The sequence below is a fragment of the Equus asinus genome, chromosome 9, assembly GCF_041296235.1.
Source record: "Equus asinus isolate D_3611 breed Donkey chromosome 9, EquAss-T2T_v2, whole genome shotgun sequence".
Classification (NCBI taxonomy): Eukaryota; Metazoa; Chordata; class Mammalia; order Perissodactyla; family Equidae; genus Equus; species Equus asinus.
Genome location: NC_091798.1, coordinates 4760252 through 4780455, shown reverse-complemented (window position 1 = coordinate 4780455; position 20204 = coordinate 4760252). Strand labels below are relative to the sequence as shown.

Sequence of the window (20204 nt, the reverse complement as noted above, 5' to 3'; positions counted from 1 at the left end):
TATGAAAGGAAGGAAATCTGAGGCCCTGTATGACCAAACTTTAAGGAATTGGTTTAGAAAATAACAAACTTCGGAGAAAAGAATTTGTACATTTTTACTAGCCATGACAAGACCACGTCACTCTCTGATTCTCATCAGCTTGCTTCCTGTGGGACCAGCTTACGCTAAATTACCTCAACCAGAGAGGGAGGTGCTGTTTCAGAATGATCATGTCTATAATTCCCGCAGGAAAACAAATGGACCCGTCTTCTGCTAAGTCCATAAATTCAAGTTAAAGTGATGAAGCAAAAAGCAAGTCCTATGCCAAAGAGATGTAAAAGGGGAAAGCTGAAGAACAGTGGGCTGCTGGGAGGCTGGTGCCACAGGTGTGTCCTATGCAGGCCCACTGGTACGCTTCTGCCTTGTGAGGTGGTCTTGGAGGCGACCTGTGGTCCCCACACCCTATGTCTCTAATGGGCTTCACTCCAGACACGGTAGACAGAGAACTCTGTCATGACCCGCAATCAACAGCACGGATGCTATGTTATTCACGAGGTCTAAGTATAAACTGGCAGCCCGAGAGTGGCTGTCCTATGGTTTAGACGGGAGGCTGAGATGCCCACTCTGCAGGAGCCTGCATGATTTTATACGGCAAACAAGCAAACAGAAATCAGCAGGCAGCAACATTTACTTGGTTCCTTGGCTCTTGTCTGACAATGTTTATTAAAAGGTCAGCAAGCCATTTATTTCGGTCTTTTATTAAAAATTAAAGTGAACAATAAAATCATATTAGATAAACATTCTACACTGTTTAAAAACACAGCATTTAAATTTTATTCTATAGCTCCAGCAAATTCCTGCCTGTGTGTTCTACCATCTAATATTTAATGTCTACTCATGAGTGTTTTGGAGTGATGATTTGTATTTCAACACATGATGTCTAGGATTTCCATTAAACATGAAAATAAATTGATAAGTAACAAACCTAAACAAAGAATTTAAATAAAACGAATAGTTTCTTCAACTGACTATTGCTTCATGCTTTTTTGCTGTTCTCAGGGCAGTCAGTGGCTGGAGCACAGCTCTTAGTACCACCAGCCACTGCGACTGAGAGCCCTCGCACACCTGCCGGGGGTGCCTCCAGGAGGCCAGGCCTGCACTAGATAAACCAACACACTGCTCATGACAACTTGCACAGCAGGGCTGTCAGACACACGTTACAGGGGAGCGACCCAAGGCTTAGTGAGCTGGCCAAGCCACGCTGCTGTGAGGAGGGGACCCCAAGGTCCAGGAGGGCAGGGGCAGGTCTATCTTCTCACCCTGGCATCCCACACTCCTGAGACAGGAGGACAGGGACCACCTGGGCCCTGGGACAGCATGAGCGTTCAATAAACCTTTGCTGATCTGACCCATAATACAGCATCTAACGATTCCTTATAATGCTGTTCCATTTTACTGACATCTGAAGGATATCCTTTTCTAAAGGTTAATTTATTTATAGTTTTTAAGAGCCTGAGACAATTCAGCTCAACATTTACAGGGTTCTTTGTACAAGAAAGTGATATGTAATGTAGGAGACACAGCACTATCAGCTGGCAACCAGTCTTGAAACAGCATACAATTCACTATTTGAGGGAGAAGTGTGAGGAATGAGTCCGTTATCCGTATTGTAATACAAGTTACAACGAGGTAAGGGCCATATGCAAAAAATAACAAAGGCAAAAAGCGAAAGAGTTCCTAGCCATGGGCAGGAGTGCAGAAGACAAGGAGCCTTTCATGAAGGTGGCATCTGCCCTGGGCTGTTTTGCGAGAGACAGACAGTAGAGGCACAGAGCTTAAACTGACTGCTCAGACTAAGTGAGTTGCTCAGCTTGGCCAGTGGGGTGCAAGCACTGAGGATCAGAGACAGACTTGGTGAAAAGGCACGTAGCCACTACAACCTGCTGTTCTTTGCCATATTGTAATGTACCAGCAGGGCTGGTCATTGATAAAGCATTTCCTGGGCACCACTGTGGACCAGGTCCTGTGCCAGGACAGTCAAGTGCACGTCCTCGGAGAGCTTACAGAGAGCGCACACGGCGGGCACACTCAGGAAGAGACCGGATGCAAGAAGAGCCCTAAACCCAGAAGGATGGAGAAGGTGTGGGGAAGAGGAGGAGCATGCACAGAGAGCTAGAGGTACCTTCTGAGCATGACAAGTCATTTGAGATTTAGTTTTGCTGGCTAGTGGGGAAGAGAAGCTGGAGGGAGAAAAGGAGGCCAGATCACCACAGGCCCTGGAAGCTGCTTGGAGCCATCTGGACCTGGGCCCTGAGGGCTGTGGAGCCATCAAAGCACCAGAGGCACGTGCTCAGACATGCTCTTCAGAGAGGTCATTTGGGAAGCTGAGAAAGGGATGGATTCAAGCAGGCAGGACTGAAGACAGGGAGACCTGGCAAAAACAGTAGGATAATGGCAGGTGGGGAAATGCAGGGCTTGGAGGAAGAACGTACATGACTTGCTGACCCAGAGGAGACAGGAGAAATGAGGGTGAAGCAGCTGGGGGTGAGCAGAAGATACACACACAGCGGGCAAGTTCAGCTTTGGACAGGGAAGGGGCGAGCCGCATGAAGGCACAGGCTGCTGACGGATGTGCTCCAGGGTCCACTCTGCCCTTGTTCGCTTTAGAAGCAGAAGCCGCCTCATTCCAGCAGACAAATGGCTGCCAAACTAGAGACAGCATCTGGCCGCTTTCCTGGCAACCAGGTGTGTCCAGATGATCAACTTTTGGCTAATGAGATTTGGAAAAAAAGCGATATATGCTACTTCCAGATTTTTTTTTTTTTTTTTACAGAAAGCTGCTTGCCGTCCATTCCATCTATCTTTCTCCCTTACTGCTGGCTGGGGATCAGCCGTCGTAGACTTGGAGCTGGAAGTCACATGCTGAAGAAAACAGAGCTGCCCACCAGCCAGATTCCTGAACGACCCGGGGCTCAGAGCTGCCCCCCATTCTGGATCACCTGCACACATGGGACCAATACAAATTAATCTCAACCTCGCTGAGCAACCCTGAAACTCTGCTGCAGCTGCAGTAACCTATGCTGTACGGGTACAATATTAAGTTAGCTTTAGTGAATTCTGGGAAGACATTACATCAATAGGTTCAAGAATTATTGACATAATTTCATTGCAAGATTTAAAATAATCTAAAAATTAAAATAAGTTTCCCTTATTAGGCAGAAAAACAAACACCTAAGAGAGAACCTGTCAAAGCTACCTTCTCTGTCAAGCTCAGGCTTGATGAGAGTAAGAGAAAGAAGCTCAAGGCAACCCAAGAATGTATGTAATTTAGCCATTAATGAAATCAATTCTGTTGAGATCATATTTCAACAAAATGGTCCTCAACTGGATTTCAGAAAACAGTTCACAAAGGGGGAAGTATAAGCATTCTTCATGTGACCACAATACCAGGACATGAAGTACAGTTGCTGCCTCCACTCCCCTCACCCGCGGGTGCTGGTTTCTCACCTCGGCTCCCAGCAGTGGGACCCGGTGCCCGCCCACGCTGCCGCTGCGCTGTGCAGCCCAGTGGGCACTGCACTGTCACTCGGCTTCTGCAGGTCTGTCTCTGCCTCCCTCCCCCAGGCTGGGAGCTCCTCAAAAGCGGGGCAGGCCTGTCTTCCCTCTCACACAGCACTGTTAGATAACTTAAGGAAATGTCTAGTGCCCACCAAGGATGCAGTGAAAAAGCCCCTAGGGGGACACACTTTGCTCCTTGGGCTCCTCATACCTGACTATGGCGAGTGGACGCCTCGAGGGAAGGAATCGGCAAGGCCTCACTAGAGGCATCCGGCTCACGACCATGCCATTCCCCCTTCCTATGCTGTTTCAAGAACGCTTGTTGAATGAAATCTCTAATCTAAAATCTCTACTTCACCAAGACTGGGGACTCTTGCAGAATCCCCTCCAGGATACTGGAGTAAAATCTACCCACTCTATAAATAAATATCGTGCAGGAGGAACATTCCTACCTGTTTACAACTGAGAATAAGAAATGCTTTTTTAAAAAATTTCTCTAACTCTAGTATTCTTCTAAATATAAGCAATTCACGTACTATAAATATTAAATCTCATTAATTTTTCTAAATCAAAAAAATCTACTACAGCTTTACGTAGCTATCAAATTTTAAAGTGGGAAAGAACAGTGGAGAGCAGCACACAGTCCGAGTCCGGAGACATCAGCTACCATTCACTGAGTTCGCCCAACAAACATTTCCTGAGGGCCTCCTGTGTGCCAAGTGCAAGGCAGGCGCTGTGGGAGCGTGCTAACCAGACAGTCCCTTCCCTCCAGCTGCCAACAGCATAATCACTACACCACACAGGAAACATCCAGGAGTGTGCACAGGCCGCAAGGCATGAGCCCAGCAGAGCGGCATCCAGGGGGAGGAGCAAGTGAACGAGGAGAGGAGTGTGTGAGTGGGAGATGAATGTAAAGGCAGGCTTCCTGGAGGAGGTAAGACCTGAGCACAAGCTTGGCACTGCAGCCCAGATGTGGGGAAACACGGACTTTCATACATGCTGACGAGATCTGTAAACTGGTAAAACATCTTTTAGAAGTAAAATAGGTAATATCTAATGAAAATTTTAAGTGGACATGAATCCTAATCTGACAACTACAATTCTAACTGTATCTAACAAATACATATATATGAATATCCAAAGATTAGTGAAAAATGTTTCTAGCATTTCTTATAACAGGAAAAATATTAGAAATAATCTAAAATATACACTGTGGATTGTCTCAATAAATTATGGCACAGAAGTACAAAAAACCCCATTAAAAACAATGCAGGCACTTGATGTACTGATATGGAAAGAGGTCCCAGATATATAAAGGGACCAAAGCAAGCTAAAGAAGAGCGCCCAGAGTAAACATCAATCTATGGAAAAAACACACACACCACGCCAACAAGCGCAGAGACACAGTGGGAAACGAGACTCACTCTTCCCATTATCACTTTCTGTTCTGTCTCTTTTTTAAACTATGTTCATATGTCACATTTTAAAAATTAATTAAACAAACATTTTAAATGAAAAGCTGCAGAATGGTCACTCCGACACCTGTATGGAGGACGGGTTTGAGGCAGAGGGGACTCGAGGCAGGAGAGTGGGTCAGGCTCAGAGCTGTGCAGTCACAAAGGCTCTCCTAACAGCCCGCGAGGTGCTCGGGACCATCTCCACTCTGCAAATGAGCAAACAGCGTGGAGCAGCACAGGAGTTGCCCAAAATTCCAGCTGGAAAGTGGCATGGCCTGGATTTGAATTTAGGTGTGTTTAACTATAATATTCATGCTCTTGCCAATACACCACTCTACTATCTTTAATTTTATTTAGAAAGTAAAGTGATGTGTCCAAGGGCTGGTCAAGACCAGGCCAGAAAAACCCAGTCCTCCACATTTCATCCTGCTGACTTCACCACACCGTAACACTTTTTCTTCTTCTGATTAAAATGACTCAGTCATCCACAGACTCAAAATTTTAATCATCCTAATGCTTCAGAATACCCAGGACACACAATATTTAAATTAACTGACTGCTGTGATTAAAAGCAGATTTTCACGGGGCTGGCCCAGTGTCATAGTGGTTAAGTTTGCGTGCTCTGCTTTGGTGGCTCAGGGTTTGCAGGGTTAGATCCCAGGTACGGACCTACACACCACTCACCAAGCCATGCTGTGGCAACACCTCTCATACAAAATAGAAGAAGTTTGGCATAGATGTTAGCTCAGGGGCAATCTTCCTCACCAAGGGAAAAAAAAAGCACATTTTCATGATCACCCTCTTTGTTTCAATACTTGTGGTCACAATTTTTAATCAAATTTTTCTTTTTCCTACTTGAATCCTAATTAAAAATAGAATAGCACAACAACTTAATCTTTCCTTGATAATCAAGAACCTTGCAGCCCCTCAGGGCCATCCTTCTGAGCATCAGTTAAGCTGCAGTACACACTACAATACAGAGTAACTAGTGTTTACCATCACATCACCCACTGCTGAATCCTGAAGATCCAGCGAGGATGCCTCCCCACCAGCTCCTACAGGCACTTGGGCCTGTTCCTTCTCCCCGTCTCCAGCCCCAACTCCCAGTGCTCTGGATAAGGCCTCCTCATCACTCCCTGGGCACGGCCATAGCCAAAGTGCTCCTCGCAGCCTCCGTTTCTGCTACCTCCAAACCACTGTACACACGCCACCTTAGACAGAGATCTGTCCACCCGAAAGCTGCCCGTGCACCTTCACAGCAGCTTTACTTGTAACAGCTCAAAGCTGGGACCATCCAGACGTCCTTCAATGAGCAGAGGATTAACCAACTGCTGTCATCCACACCATGGAACATCCTTCAGCAAGAGAAATGACTGAACTACTGATACACATAACAACTTGTGTGGATCTAAGGGCATTAGTGAAAAAGCCAATCTCAAAAGGTCCATACTGTGTAATTCCATTTATACAACATTCTTGAAATCGCAAGATTACAGAGATGTAGAATAGATCAGTGGTTGCCAAGGGTTATGGATTAGGGGACACGGAGGGTGGTGTGGCTATAAGGGGCTAGTACAAGGGGGATCATGGGATGATGAAATAGTTCTGCATCTTGGTTGTGGTGGTGGTGGTGACAGGAATCTCCACATACAATAAAATGACAGAACTGTGCAAACATTGTACCAATGCCAATTTCCTGGTTTTGGTACTGTAGTATAGTTATGTAAATATACCACCAGTGGGGAAAACTCGGTGAAGGGTGCATGGGACCTCTCTGTACTATTTTTGCAACTTCTTATGAATCTATAATTATTTCAAAATAAGGAATCAAAAAAGAGAGAGAGATTTGTTGAAAATATGCTGGGGTCATACTGCTTTCCTGTTTAAATTCCTTCAACAGTGACCGACCGCCTCGAGAGTAAAATTCTAATCCTCAGCACAGCAGAGGAGACCACAGGCCCTCTGGCCCACTCTCAGGCAATAATCACACCACCTGGGACCAGCAGACGCACTGGCTCCTGCACACCTTCAGGTCTCTGCGTGAGCTGTTCCATCTGCCTGAAATGACTTCCCTCCCCATTTTGTTCTCCTGGCCAACCTTCACCCTCCTTCAAAATCTAGTGCAAGCACCTGCTTCTCCTGCAAGTTTTCCTCCACAGCCTTTCCCTTCAAACTGTGCTGGGCAGGCCCCCCTTTTTGGCAGCACAACCTATATTCACTTTTTACTACACTGCAAGTCTATCTCTATTTCTACCCCGGGAGATCTGCAGGGGCAGAAAATGTGCTTGATCCACCTCTCCGCCTCCTACTAATTACACAGTGGGTGCCCGCTAAATGTTTGTTAAGGCAAAACTAAGCGGGAGAATATATGTGGTGGGGCAGCGTGCTACAGTGGTTAAGAGTCAGAGGGCAGTGGAGCTGGCGCTTATCTGGGTGACCCCGGGCAAGCAATTACACTCACCTGTGAAACAGCGATATGTGCAAAATCAACCTCAGAGGACAGCTAGCACAGTGCCCAGGACAGGGCAAAGTCTCAGTGTTGGCTGACATTAGGACAGCTGGTCCCACACCCATTATTCTTACTGCGCCCCAAACGCCTGCATTCTGAAATGTGAACCAAAATCTGGTAAGTGCAAGAGCTGAGGACATGGCTAATAATGGTGAGCACCTCAGTGAAAATGCACAGGCAGGAGGCAATGCACAGAATTTATTTTTCATTCCAGGGTGTGGTAGGCAGGTGATGTATCAGGAAATTTGTTGAAGACACCTGCTTCACAACACATAATAGCAGCTGTGTTTCTGAGAGTTATGAGCTGGTAGAGCAGATATGATTCCAGAATCGGAGCTGGGGTATTCCTGGGCTGCACCCCCCTGCCTAGATACGCTCAAGTCAAACAAGTAGCAGCAGCAGCTTAGATGGACAGTATTGAAATAATCTGACAAAAGAAATCACCTACAGTTCTGTAGAACTATGTACATATGTGTGTACATATGTGTGTGTATATATTTTTTCTTAGGAAAAGGAGCTACTTTAAAAGTAATCATTCTGGGGCCGGCCCGGTGGCACAGCGGTTACGTCCGCATGGTCCGCTTCTCTGTGGCCTGGAGTTTGCCGGTTCGGATCCTGGGTGCGAACATGGCACCGCTTGGCAAAAGCCATGCTGTGGTAGGTGTCCCACATATAAAGTAGAGGAAGGGGCACGGATGTTAGCTCAGGGCCAGTCTTCCTCAGCAAAAAGAGGAGGATTGGTAGTGGATGTTAGCTCAGGGCTAATCTTCCTCAAAAAAAAAAAAAAGTAATCATTCTTTCTCAATTGTTTTTTTCTCTTAGCATCATTGTAGGGAAAGGGAGATAAAAAAGTTTTTTTCAAAACAAATCCCCAAGTTTTTCGCACCCTGGTCTATGTAAGGACAAACTAAAAGGTGGTTTATTCATTCTTTTAACAGCCAAAAAATTCAGTTATAAAATACTTCAAATTACAACTTCAGAACAGGCAAGAACTTATTTAACATAAAGAAAGTTAATATTAATGCCTCATTTTTAAGGAAAAAAACAGAACTATCTCATTTGTAACCCATCTATCCTTAAAATCCATTTTTACCATTTCTGAACTGTTTTAGAGTACGTAGTCTTCACTTAAGAGAGATACTAAGATAAAATGAACTAGGGGAGGGGTATGGTTTGGAATATTTTATAAGACCAAAAAGACAAACAACAAACAAAAAAACCAAGAGAACTATATAAAATCAAATTTGTTGAATTTCACCTTCAAACGTTTAGTAAACTTTCTTAGCTGTAAGGAATTCCTATGTTAAAACAATGACTACTGTCCTCATTATTTTTATATACCCCATTTTCCAAAGAGGATTTGAAGTACCAATTAAAAATATTTTAACTGGCAATTCAAAGGTCAATACAAAATCTGAGAAGACCCCCAGTTCTTTTTTAAAAAATGAGTTCCTGCTAGGCAAAAGATACACAAACCTGCCTCCCAAATCCTGCGCCTCCTAATGAATCGATGGGTCTAAGCAGTGAGTATCAAAAGCTGCTAGCCTCACAGCCCAGCCAGTCAGGGGCACCGGCCTGTGTGGAAGCGCCTACCCACCCAGGAAGGCACCTGATCCGACCAAGCCTCGTCCAGAGCCAAGCATGAATTTTCAGGAAATACAGAGAAACACAGTAAATGACACGGCAGAGATGCAATCAGTAAAATTCCAACTACGGAAATGCTGTAGAACAACCCAATTGCTTCAATAAACAACCTACAAGGAAAACAAAAACAGAGGAAGCTACAGGTTGAAAGAAAGAGACTTATCAACCAAATACAACATACAGACTTTATCTGGATCCTGATTCCAATTCAAAAAAACTATTGAAGAAACTATACAATTTATAGGACAACTGGAAATTTGAATATTGACTGGTTATTTGATTATATTAAGGAATTGTTGCTTTTCTAAGTTTAAAAAAGTCCTTAGCTTGTAGAGACATAGACTAAAAAATGCATGGATGAAATGACATGATATTTAGGATTTGCCTGAAAATAATAGGGGGGTTGAGGGTGTAAGTGAATGACATTGGGGATGAAACAAGATGGGCCAGGAGTTGATAACTGTTAAAGCTGGATACTATTCTTTTCATTTTGTATCTGTTTACAAGTCCTCATCATAAACAATTAAAATAAAGACTAATGTTGAAACCAGTTCACACAATCACAAAAGGCCAAGTAAAAATTTAATTATTCTTAAGGAAAATTATGTAAAAATGTCACTTTCTTAACCATCAGTGAAGTATAACCACATACTTAGACCAAAAATAGCTGCCCTACTGCCGAATCAACAGTGTCAAGAAAAAAATGTGGTTTCTGTTTTACCTTATGCACCGTAAAAACAACTGCTTTACTCACTATCAATTGCTTCACCTGGCACTTTTCTTTACCCAGAAAATTAAGAAGAGTTTATTTTAAATAGACAAGGTGAAGTGCACTCTCTAACATTTATTGGGGGGGGGGGCAAATAAACACATTTTAATCTGTCAACCAATTATTTAAAGTCCTGGTATTCTGAAAATTAAATTCTCAGGAAAATCTCAAAGCTCTCCAAAGAAGACTATACCAAAATAGGGTTATTTTTAAGCCTGCAGTATCGTTTTAAGGGGAAAAAAGGGTTAAATGAAGGAAAGCATTATCTAGATCAGATGTAGTTCTTGCAGAACAAACAGAAAGGCAAAGGAGACTACTCAGAGCTGAGGGACCAGGAAGGAACGCCGATCTGGGGAGACCCGGGTTCAAATCCACCCCCAGCCCCGGGCTCCAAAGCCAACGGCTGCGAGTGTGGGCGCCCGCTCCGCGCCCTGCAGAAACGCGTTCCCAGCCGCCGCGGCCGGGCTGCAGGGGACAGACGGCCCAGCCCCCGGCCGGGCCCGCTCGTCGCAGCGCTGCCCTCCGGGGAGCCGCCTGGAGGGGCCACCCTGCAGCCAAACCGAACGAGCTCTGTCCTTTGCTTGGCTCACGGCAGGTTAAAAATTTTAATCAGCGGCCGCCAATATTTAGGAATCGAGTAGAGACGCAAATCTGGAGCCTGAGTCAAACACACGGCGGCGAGGCCTGGCCGTGCACCCCCGCCCCGCGCTGCACCGCGGCCCTGCGGCCGCGCCCCCCGCCCGCCCGCGCCTCCGCCCCCGCGCGTCCCGCGGGGCCCCCCAGCGTCCGGCGGTGGCCCGCAGCCGGGCCGGGTTCGGCTCCGCACGCGCGGGGGGCGGCGCCGCAGCGGGGGCCACGGGCAAGGGCCACGGCGGGGACGCGTCCGCGCACGAGCGAGGCGCCCGCCGCTCCAGCCCGCGGGGCGCCCCGAGTCACAGGCGCACGCCGCGCGGAGGCCAGGGGCGCAGCGGCGTCCTCCGCGGCGACGGGAACGAACCGCAGCAGACCCAACAGTGCCACCCCGCAGGGAGCGCCAGGGAGGAAATGAAACAACGGGCATGCCAAGACGAAGGGGACAGAGGGTGGTCACAGAAAAGGAGACATCTGGCCAGAGAAGGGACCAGAGGGAGCCAGCTGTGCGAAGACCTGGGAGGCAACTCCCCGCCCTGGAAACCGCCAGTGCAAAGGTCCTGAGGTAAACGGGGTGCCGGCCAGGCGGGTGGGGAGACTGGACAGGAGAGCGGGCTCTGGCGGGGGCGAGCGGTGGGGAGGTGGGCGCCTACGGCAACGACCAGGCACCGGCGGAGCGCGGCGGGGTCGCCAACGCCGGCTCCCCCGTGCGCGCTGGCCCTGCCCGGCGCTGACACTCCTCCGCGGAGCCTGACGACGCCCCGCGCGGGGGCAGGCGCGCCCACCCTCCGAGGGTCCGCGGGCGGCGGCCCGGGGCCAAGGTCGCGGAGCCGGCCGCCGGGCTCGCGCGCATCCCGGCGGGGCTGCGGTTGCGCGTGAGCGCCCGGCCAGGAGCCCCCCGCGCGGCCTCCCGCCCCTCCCCGGGCCCGGCGAGCAGCCCCGCCGGGCCTAGCCGCCCGCCCGCGGGCTCACCTCGCCTCCCGCCGCCGCGCCGGGGAGAGGGCGGCGGGCGGACTGGCGGCGCTGCGCGCTGGCCCTCGCGGCTCCGCTGCCCCGGCCTCGGCCGCCCCGCCCGCCGCCGCAGTGGGTGTGAGGGGCGCCGGGGCTTCGACCCTTCCGGTCCCCTCCCGCCGCAGCCGCTGCCGCCGCCGCCGCCGCCGCCGCGGCGCCCCGCCTGACCGACTCGCGCGCCGGCCAATCAGCGCGCGGAGAGCCTGGCAGGCACGGCCAATGGCGGGGCCGCGGGGCCGGGGGGCGGGGCTCGCGGGCAGGCGCCTTGTGGACGCGAGCGGGCTCGGCGCGTCGGGGTCGGTGGAGCCGGCGGGCCCGCGGCGGTGCGGCGGAGAGTGCGGCCGGCGGGACGACGGGCCGGGCCTCGGGCTGCAGGTGCCGTGCCGGCGGCCTGGAGGGGACGACCCGGCCGGGGGGCGCTCGGGCCCGTGCGGTGGCTCCCGGGAGGAGGAGACGGGGCGGAGCGGGCGGGGGCTCGGGCGCCGCTGCTCTTGGCGGGGCCTTTGGAGGGGTGCGGCGGGCAATCAGCGGAGAAGGTGCGAGGAGAGGACCCCGTGCGGCCCACTATCCCCGGCCGGGCAGTGACAGACGAGGGCGCAGGCATCGCGCCTCTGCGCGAGAGCAGGAGCAGGCAGTGACGGGGGGAAGGGAGTGCGGTGCCGAGGGCGCCCAGGGCTGCGCTCGCGGACGCCGACGCGGCCCCTCGGCCGGCCGGGCCTCCGCAGGCCTGGGGACGTATGCAATGACGGGAGAGGCTCGAGTGTTGGATGTTCCGGATTCGCGTTTGGTAAGCAAAGCTGGAAGTGAGGCAAGGAGGCTGGACACCGTGGGGAAACGCCCAGAGGGCCGTGGATGGGGTGGGGGAGTTGGACTTTGGAGATGGGGGGAGTGGGGGACTGTGGAGGAGGAACAGCCCTCACAGGACGCCAGGGCCCACAGGGCGACCAGGCGGGGGCCAGGTTGGGGTGGAAGCAGCAGGACCCTGCAGATGGGCAGGTCAGGGGGCTGAGGGGTGTGAAGGGTGGTGGCAGAATTTGGGAAGAGCAGCAAACCTGTGACCCAGGCCAGGCTGGGGGCGCCAGGGCCTCAGAGGAGGTGGAGGAAGAGATCCAGCCAGCCGTGGTGTCCCTCTTAGGCCACCAGAGGGAGTCTTCCAAGATTGAGTATGGCCCCTCCCTGCTTGAAATTCTAGCTCCTTAGCGTGGCCTGCATTGAAGAGGGCCACCAGGTGGGCTCCTCCCCTCACCTCAGCCTCACTTGCCCCCTGCCCCAGGAGCACAGCAGAAACAGGGAACTAAATATGGCTGCCATCAAGGATTGCCGGAAACTAGAACGCTGATCGTCAGAGCTGCAGTTTTCCAAGGCACATTGGTTCTTCCCCTCAGACTGGAAGGGGCACCCATTCCCAGACACACTCCAGCCTTGAGTTTACAGCACTCACCCTGCGCAAGGTGCGTACCAAAAGTCATTGTACGCATACATGCACACCTGTACATATTTCACCCTGAGGTTTCTGAAGGCAGTCTGCCTTTTTCTGCTTTATGAAATACAGTGAACATTAATGGACACAGCTGAAGTGACAGGGTAGGAGGGGGGCTGGTCCATACTCGGAAGAATGCACAGAATTTTGGTTGAGGCAGCCAAGTGAGAGGATCCTGCGAAGGTGCTGAGAACTGCCAAGTGGAGGGGGGTGGGGAACACAGGCGCATGACTGACAGCTGACCTAGCCTGCCAGGCAGGGAGAAGCAGTTGAGGAAGGCCCCTTGCACAGGAGGAAGCCCCAGCCACGGTGGAAAGCCAGCAGGCATGTGCTGGGCTACTGGTTTAGGTGGAAAGGGCACTCAGACCCAAAGTTCACAAGTGAGGACCTGCATGCTGTGTTCAGGGAACCCCATGTCACGTGGTCTTGCTGGTGATGGGGGAGGAGAGACTAGAGAGTTATGAGGGGCTTGAGGTGGACTGGCACCTCTGATGAGGCCCATGGGCTGGCTTCAGCTCACTGGTAGGCCTTGTGTCACCCAGAGAGGAGTTGGGTTTTTTTTAAGTGACTTAGTTGCCAGCATTTAAAAATTGGGAGCATTCACTTGAGAAATCTCAATTGTTGTTTTTGCTTGAATAGTTAGAAGCTCTGGCAACATGGGGCCTGCCTTGCCAGAGGGCAGTGGTCAGCAGGAACTGAGTGGCAGCTGCCCTTTTAGGTGAGGCTCCTAGTTCACCACAGTTCCCTTCCCCCCCATTACCCATGCCTGGCTGTGACTTCACTCGTCCCTCACCTGCTGGCCCCTGGGGCATGGCAGGGTGGGGGCCTGCTTGTGGAGGTGAGGGGCAACTGTTGATGGCTATTGAGGAAGGAAGTGAGCAGTGTGACTAGGTGTTTGTTGTGGAAAGATTGCTAGGGCACGTGAAGTTTCAGGGCTGTGGGGCTTAAGGCCACAAGACTAGTTTAGGGAGCTATTGCAAAGGCCCTTGTGAGAGAAGATGAGGCCTGGCCTGGCCTGGGGCCATGGCCATGGCAGCAGGTGTCAAAAGGAAGGAACTGATTTTAAAACTGTTTCAAGACTTTAAGGAAATGCAAGTTAAAATCACAATGAACTACTGTGACTATGTGTAACCACTAACTGTAATTACTATGTGTAAGCTACTAGCATGGCTGTAATGAAAGTGACAGACAGTATCACCTGTTAGTGATGATGTGGAACAAGTGGAACTCTCCTACACTGCTGGTGGGAAAGCCAAGTGGTATACCCACTTTGGAAAACAGTTTGACAGTTTCTGAGAACATTAAACATACAACTGTCACACCACCCAGCAGTCCCATTCCTGGGTATGTATCCAAAAGAAATAAAAGCTGGTCCACACAGAATGTGGTACACAAGTGTTCATAGCGGCTTTATTTGCAACAGCCAAAAGCTAGAAAAAACCCGTATGTCTATAATCCAGTGAGTGCATAAACAAACTGGTGCATCTGTACAGCGGATTGTGACCTGCTGACAAGTATGCAACGTGGATAAGTACCCAAAACATCATGCTAAGGGACAGAAGACAAACATAAGGCTATGTCCTCTGTGATTCCATTTATATGACATTATGGAGAAAGCAAAATCAGATCAGTGGTTGCCAGAGCTCAAGTAGGGGGAGGGGAATGACTACAGGGGGGCCATGAGGGAATTTTGGGGATGATGGGTAAATTCTATATTTTAAAATTACAGCGGTGGTCATATGACTATATATGTGTCAAAACTCAGAACTGTTCACCTAAAAAAGGGTGACTTTTAGGGTGTGTAAATTACACTAAAACAACGTAAAGGGGAGAAAAAAGCTGTCTAAGGGGGGGAATTCTCAGGTCTTAGTGAGGGGTGGAATGTGGGAGTGAGGGAGGGGGAGCAGTCGGGGAGGACACCATGTTGCTGGCCTGGTTTTCAGAGTAGGGACCTCTCCCCTTGGCCTGCTCACCCTCCTGTGGAGAGGAAGGCCTTTTCGAGCCTGCATCGAGCCACCTATCCTTCTCTCCCTTTCTTGTCACCTTCAGCTCTGTGGCCCTGGCTGTGTACCTCTCTGATGACGGCCACCAGCCCGTTCTCTCCTGCTGAGACCTCATTGCCACTCCCCTGCCCTGCCTCGTTCCTTGATGCCACAGCTGGCAGATACTCCCACCCCACACTGGCCTCTTCACCAAGGAAAAGACAGCACAGGAGGGATGAAGAGCTCAGGCTCCAACTCCCCAGGCTAGGAGTGTCAGGGGGGCACCGGGGCTGGGCCAGGGGCCACAGGGCCGACAGGTTTCCGTGACTCCAGTGTCAGCCACTCTTGACGGGCCTGGATCTCATTGGGCTGCCTGCTTAGTTGTGCCCCTCTGGGTGAGGTATTGGCTCCTCTGAGCCTCAGTTCTGTGGGGAGGGCGCGTGGGTGGTGATCTCAGCCTGATGGGGATACTGTGAGGACTCAAGAAGAGAAGTACCAAGTGTGGGGTATCAACTGTGCATGCAGAGTGGTGAGCATCCTCATGCTGGCCTCCTCTGCCCTCTCCCCAAACCACCCCCTCCCTCTTCTCTGGCGATGGTAAGAGAGGACTGGGGGCACAGCTGAGGGCATGGGTGCTGTATGAGAATAGGGCGTTTGGTGGCTGTATAATGGAATGCTGACGCAGTGGCTCTCAGCCCTCTTCATCCAGGCATCTCCCAGAGCACCAGCAACTAGACCCTTGTGCTCAGGCAAGGGACTGGAAAGCTCTTCTTTGGAAGTCTGACCAGCCCTAAAGCCTAAAGGAAAGGCCTGACCCTCGCCCCCTGCAGAGTCCCCCAGATCAGCCAGCAGTGACTCTCAGCATCAAGCCCCACCATGTGCTCAGATCTTTCCCATCACCTTGGCTCTGACCAGACAGACATGGCGAAGAAACTAAGACAATCAAACAGAAAATTGCATCTTGAAAGAAACAGACTATGAGGAGAAGGAAATTTCAAAAGAAAAAAAAATATTTATCATTGCAGGCTCAGAGAGAATGAAAAAATATTTCATCCTTGAAACAAGAACTAGCCATTAAAAAATATTCACACAAATTATGTCCTTGCTTTCTTAGCTGAAATGGCCTAGAAGCAATGACATCCCAGCAGCAAAAGCACACCCAGAGTCCAAGGCTTGTTTCCTAAGTTCATTCTCCTTTTTTCCTTTTTTTTCTTTGAGGAAGATTAGCCCTGAGCTAACATCCACGGCCAATCCTCCTCTTTTTGCTGAGGAAGCCTGGCCCTGAGCTAACATCCATGCCCATCTTCTTCTACTTTCTATGTGGGACACCTGCCACAGCATGGCTTGCCAAGCGGTGCCATGTTCACACCCAGGATCCGAACTGGCGAACCCTGGGCTGCCGAAGCAGAATGTGTGCACTTAACCACTGTGCCACTGGGCCGGCCCCAGGCCATTCTCAAATAAAGGAAACCAGGAGTCCTTGAAGCAATGGCTGACTCTAGGGCTGGGGCAGGGAATAGACAAGATAATCCTGGAGGTATTGTAGTGCCAGAAAATAAGGAAGTGCTTACAAAGTACACACACACACACACACATACACACGATGAGGGGGTATGTCAAAGAGACACCAGAGCCAGCTGAAAGCTCCCAATGGCCATAGCTGGGACAACTTGAGCAACAAAATAAAGAACATAGTATTGAGTTATAACTCAAAGTACAATATAACTGTCCATGAGTTCACAGTAATGGAAATAAATGATTTAATAAATACATAGGGAAGAACGGACAAATCTGTACTAAATCCCAAATTATGTAGGTACCCCCCTCTCAAGGAGGTGAAGCATAATTCCCTGCTCCTTAAGTGTGAGATGCCATAGTGACTTCCTTCCACAGAGTTCATTTTGGGAAGGGGGGAAATTAGAGTACCTGACAAATGCTACCTCTGACAGGTGACCAAAGTGAGCAGTGATCATTCATGTTGATAGTATATATCCTGGATGCAAACTGATGAAAATGGCACTTTACTTCTGGGGTCCTCTTCCCCCAAACTCATAAACCCAGTCTAACCACAAGAAAAGCATCAGACAAACCCAAATGTGGGACATTCTATGAAATACCTCCCAGTACTGTCACAGCCAAGAGGAGCCTAAGGAGACGTAATGTGGTATCAGGAAAAGGACCGCAGGAAAAGGACCTTAGGTGAAAACTAAGGAAGTAGGAATGAACTGTAGTTAATTTTAAAAATCCGCATTATAAAAATGTATATATACATTCAGAGCAAAAAAAGAGAGCCCTTGGAAGTTAAATTGTGTTGGCAGAAATGAAAAATCTTAGTAGTAACAGGGTGGGAGAGTAAATTGAAGAAATCTCCCAATTAGTAGAGCAAAAAGACAACACAATGCACGGTCAAAAAGATAAGAAAGTAGACACTGGTCCAGCAGCTTCAAGGTCTGAACAACAGGCCAGAGAAATGGAGGGAAATCCACACAAAAGTAATAAGATTTCCCACAACTGAAGGGCATGAGTTACCAGACTGCAATCAACACTACAGATCCAAGGCACTGACTGGGATATTTCAGGACACAGGGAACAAAAAGAAGATAAAAAGGTCACCTACAGAGGCACATCAGAGTGACTTTGGACCCCTCAACTGCAACACTAGGAACAAGATAATGGAGTGTTACCTTTAGAATTCTAAAGGAAGCATTTTTTTTTTTCTGACCTAGAATTCTATATTTAGTTAGACCCTAATCAAGTGTGAATAATAAAGTCACTTCCAGACATGCCAGGTCTCAAAAAATTTACCTCTCAAGCACCTTTACTCAAGAAGGATGTGCTCCACTATAACAAGAAAGGAAACTCAGAAAGAAGACATGAGATACAGGAAGCAGGGGACCTAACAACGGAAATGACAAAGGAATCCCTTGGTGAAATGATGCTGAAAAGCGATCCCCAGATGGCAGCTCTGCACCAGACCTGGAGGGCAGCTGAGCCACACTGCAGCAGTGGGACCCAAGAGATGGACTGTCATCACTAAGACCCCACTTCCATCGGCCGTCTTACCCCAAGGACGGAAGGCCCAGGAGAGCTTGGCCCAGAGTCTCATCGGCCCTTGGCTTGTCTTGGCCATGGTTGAGGAGGGTCTCTCCCTTGTGCTCTGCTGAGGGCACGCACATCACTCGCAGAAGTTCTCAGCTTTTCCCTGAGGGCTGCAGGGAGGCCGCGGTGGGCTCAGAAGCGGAAAGTGCAGAGCAGCCCGCTCCCTCTGACTGTACTCCTGCTGCGTGTCCAGTGCCTGGTCTGCACCTCCGTCTTGCCGGGCGCCCGACTGCAGAGAGCCCTGTGTTTCCCAAGACTCACTCGTGACCTTGCTCACGACCTCCCCAGAAGGGGCCTTGTCAACTCCCAGAGAAGCAGAAGGCAGACCATGACCAGGAGACTGTTCCGCTCACCTCCACCTGGAGCCTCCGTCCAGCGGGGGCAGTGCTGCCCCCTCCTTGCAAGGCTGGTGGGTGCTTGCCCTCCATTTTCAAGACTAGGCGGTGTATTGCCTAGGGATAGATTACATGAGGTGGGTAGAACCATACAGAAAAGAAGAGAATGATTAACATGAAAGTCAGGATGGTCATCACCTGTAGGACATAAGGATGAAATATATTTTTCTGCTCTTAACCAGATAAAAATATTCTAGTTAGTGTGTAAAAAGTCTCCTAACCTCAGAAGTCATATTGGCCATGGTTTAGTTAGAAAGGCAGAAACCAGGGCAGGCATTTCCAGCAGGACTTACACCCGGGATAATTTGTGAGAAGAGAGAGGATGGAGGTCAGCAGATGCCACCAAATCCCTGGGGTCCTGCCAGCTTTCCAGGATGGGGAGTTTGGAGGAGCCGCAGGAAACCTCTACTGGTGGCCACCACTTCCTGGAACACTGAGTGGTGGGTGGGTTTAGGGAGCACCATCCTAGTGGGTGCTTTGGGGCTAATGGCATCTACTGAAGCCATGCTTCTGTCTGCCTCTGTAGAGGGGAAAGAAATAATATGATTTCTCAATGAGTAATATGATTTCTAAACCATCTTCTGCAACTTCCACGCATGCCTTTCACTGGTGTATTTTAACCTGGAAATGTAATTCTCAGGTTTCCAATCCCTGTAATACAGGTGAGAACATAGAAGAGGATAGAGAAGTTACTAAGTAGCTCACAGGTAATCCAGAACAAAGGTCTGGGGGATACTAGAGTGACACACACCAATTAGTTATCATGGAGACACTGTTGAAGCCATCTGAGAGAGCACTTTCATAGGAAGCCTACAATTCCAACTCCACAAGCCTTCAGGAACTCCGTCTCTGACTTTCTGTCTTCCTGCCTGATTATATTAATAAAATCAATGACTATAATGGACTCAAAAAAAAAAGTATGAATTTGAGTTTCACCCTTGTATGCTACCTTCGGGCTCTGGGCAACCATCTTTTTTTTAAAGATTGGCACCTGAGCTAACATCTGTTGCCAATCTTCTTTCTTCTTCTTCTTCTCCCCAAATCCCCCTGGTACATAGTTGTATATTCTTGTTGTGAGTGCCTCTGGTTGTGCTATGTCGGATGCCGCCTCAGCATGGTCTGATGAGCCAGGCTAGGTCCGCGCCCAGGATCTGAACTGGTGAAACCCTGGGAGGACGCAAACTTAACCACTGGGCCCAGGGCCAGGCCCAGGACAACCAACTTAAATAGTGTCATGTGGCCCAAACCCCTCTAACAGCTGTTCAGTGGACTCCAAAATCTCTTGCATTTTGTTCTGTTTTGTAAAATAGTCCTCATTTCATACTGGAAGCATGCAGGTCACAGGTGTGGGGACAGTGTTAGTGGCTACCAACTGTGAAAATTAATGAACAGAAACCTCATTAGATTGGAGTCAGGAGGTCAAAAGGGGGAGCTCCTACATACAATGTCAATGGCAGAACCCAACAGGAAGCAGAAGGACCTCTTCTTGGCTGGCAAGAAGCTCCGCCAATGAGAGACTGTTGCAACTCAGCCAATGAAACACACCTTGAACTCCGTTCACAATAGCCCTTCCCAGTTCTTCTTCCCCTCTATAAAAGAGTTTCTCCTCCTTTTGCTGCTGGGGGACTTGCACTGTGGCTTGCTATGGTTGCAGACCCCAAATTGCAATTCTTTGCTGATCCTGAATAAAC

At 49.7% G+C, this 20204-nt stretch overlaps 1 protein-coding gene and 1 long non-coding RNA gene across 7 annotated transcripts in view; one reads left to right on the top strand and one right to left on the bottom strand.

Annotated features, from left to right (window-relative positions):
• The window catches only part of MAPK9 (mitogen-activated protein kinase 9), a 56109-nt gene extending 44440 nt beyond the window's left edge, over positions 1–11669 (bottom strand). For 5 of the 6 annotated variants that reach the window (XM_044777516.2, XM_044777515.2, XM_070516903.1 and 2 more), the window contains exon 1: positions 11519–11669. The gene's annotated coding sequence lies outside the window, so the exon portion shown is untranslated. Of the gene's footprint in view, positions 1–7455; positions 7599–11518 lie in introns of those variants that run through there. The other variant, XM_070516902.1, reaches the window with a different exon arrangement.
• A 319-nt stretch (positions 11670–11988) lies between these two features.
• On the top strand, positions 11989–15249 carry LOC123288916 (uncharacterized). Its single transcript, XR_006532533.2, has 3 exons — positions 11989–12344; positions 12831–13008; positions 15087–15249. It is a non-coding gene; the product is annotated as an uncharacterized lncRNA (long non-coding RNA).
• Positions 15250–20204: the final 4955 nt, after the last annotated feature.